The 2,650-nt window shown below is 30.5% G+C and overlaps 1 pseudogene; it reads left to right on the forward strand.

Moving 5' to 3' along the window:
* Positions 1 to 737: 737 nt before the first annotated feature.
* The window catches only part of LOC103729645, a 5,816-nt pseudogene continuing 3,903 nt past the window's right edge, over positions 738 to 2,650 (forward strand).

The following is a 2,650-nucleotide window of genomic DNA, read 5'->3' on the forward strand; positions in this document are numbered from 1 at the left end:
CTACATTAAAAAAATCAGAAAAAGCACAAATAAACAACTTATGTTTGCAATTCAAGACTCTGGAAAGTAAAGAACAAATGAAAACCAAACACCACAGAAGAGAAGAAATAACAGAAATCAGAGCAGAAATTAATGAAACAGAAAGAAAGAAAACAATACATAGTATCATTTAATGTAAGAGCTGGTTCTTTGGAAAGCCAACAAGATAGACCCTTAGCCCTGTTAACCAAAAGAAAGAAAGAGCAAATCCGAATCAGCAAAATCAGAGATGAAAGGGGGAAATACCACAAAAGACACCCAAAAGAATCAGAACAGTAAAAGGGAATACTTTTAAAACATATACTCTATCAAATTTGAAAACATAAAAGAAATAGATACCTAAAATAATGAGAATCACTAAAGTTAAACCAAGAAGACAAAAACAGTTTAAATAGACCCATAACATATAAGGAAATATAAACAGTAATACAAAACCTTCTGACTAATAAAAGCCCAGTCCCAGAAGGATTTCAGGAGAATTCTAGCAGATATTTAAAGAAGACCTCCAACCAATACTACCTATATTATTCAAAATGATAGAGTCAGAGGGAGAATTCCCAAATCCCTTTTATGAAGCCAGCGAAACTCTAACACCAAAATCACGTAATGACACAACCAAAAAAGAAAATTATAGATCCATATACTTAATGAACCAAGATGCAAAAATTCTCAACAAAATATTTGCAAACTGAATACAGATGTACATTGCAAAGATCATTCGCCATTATCAAGTAGGTTTTATTCCACGGATGCAGGAATGGCTAAATATACTCAAGTCAATAAACACAATCAATCTTATAAATGGACTCAAAGACAAAAACCAAATCGTCATTTCAATAGATGCAGAAAAAGCTTTTGATAAAATTCAGCATGTATTCATGATTAAAAATTATAAAGGGAATTGGACTGGAGGGAACACACCTCAATATAATTAAAGCTACATACTACAAACTCACAGCCAACTTCATTCTAAATGGAACAAAACCAGAAGCAATCACATTAAAATCAGGAACCAGACAAGGATGTCTAGTAACTCTGCTCCTTTGCATTATAGTGCTTGAAACTCTTGCTAGAAGACTAAGACAAGTAAAAAAAAAATAAATGAGTATTAATTGGAAAAGAAGAGGTCATATGTTTCTTTTGCAGTTGATGACACTAATATTGATTACAGTTATTAGGTGAGCACTAATAATTGTTTTAATTTTGCCTATCAGTTTAGTTTTACAATTTTATTTATCTATCCCTTAGTGTAATTTTGGTACATTTTGTTTCAAAATGTGACCAACTTTGTGAATTTTTCAAGGATTATTGGTCAACAATAACTGCAGTGATCTGATAATGGGCTAAAATTGAGCACTCCCATAATTTATCTCTTGAATTGGAACCAGCAGTCATATATGAAAGAATAAAAATATGTGCTATTAAAAAATAACTGGTGCTACTCTAACTGATGTTTTCAATAACATAACTGGTTATAAAGAAAAATTCTGATACCTAGTGTTTTGCAAATCAGTGAATTTTACATGAAGAAATATTTAGGACATAATTACTAGCTTAAGGTTTTGATGAACGAAGGTGCATGGTTTTACATAAAATTTGTTTCTGCCTATATCACATACAAGGATGATTGCAACATAAAAATATCACAATATACACAATATTTAATTATGTGGCAGGTATCAGAATCCATGTGGCCATGGACTTATTTTCTTTTTATTTTCATGATTTTCAGAAGTTTCACCTCCATGCAGAGTTAAATTACTTTTTAGAATATGAAGATGAGCATATAATTAAGAAATGATATTGTCAGTAAAAAAGAGATTTTCTTTAATTAGGTTGATTAAGGTTGGTAACAACAGGCTATCAGGATTCTCCAGGGACTTTGTCCCTAATGTCTTTCAGTTCCACAGTAAGCTATAAACAGGGTCATGGAACATATTTTCTTACTCTGTCTCTTCTTCCATAAATCTATTTAATCTTTTACAAATATTTCCAAAGTGTTAAAATATCACTAGTTGTCTCTTTCATTTAATTTCATTTTACAAGTATCAATAGCTGACATAATTTGGGAAGACTGTAAAAACATTTTCATTTTAAGGGGGATTGTACACGCAGTTTATTAATGGCAACGATATAATCAAATTGTCTATCAGGAAAGTCTATCTTTTGGTGAGTTGATTCAATGTTGTGTATCTTTTCAATCTTGTAGGATGTGTAAATCCACAGAAATTTGGAGAGGGCAAAATCTACGTGATCTGAAGGCCAGTGACATTCTTATTTTAGCTAATGGTAATGCTAGGATGTCAAATTGATATGCATGTTCCTCACGTCACTGTACTGAGTTTGAAACTATTTTCTTGTTATTGTTACTATTTAGTATTTTAAAATGAATAGATACTTTAAGTTTTATCCTTATGAATTTGAAAGAATTTAGCCCACAATAGAATGAAAGTAATCTAAAATATTAGGCATATAGAGATACTGATATAACCAAAACAGTTTTCTTGGAAAAACTAAGTGTGAAGTTTCTCATAAAAAAGATATGAACCATGAAAAAGTATTTTTTTTTACAGATGATAAAAATTTATAATATTGGTAAGAATGAAAAAAT

Source organism: Nannospalax galili, unplaced genomic scaffold (assembly GCF_000622305.1).
Source record: "Nannospalax galili isolate Female #2095 unplaced genomic scaffold, S.galili_v1.0 scaffold593, whole genome shotgun sequence".
Taxonomy (NCBI): domain Eukaryota; kingdom Metazoa; phylum Chordata; class Mammalia; order Rodentia; family Spalacidae; genus Nannospalax; species Nannospalax galili.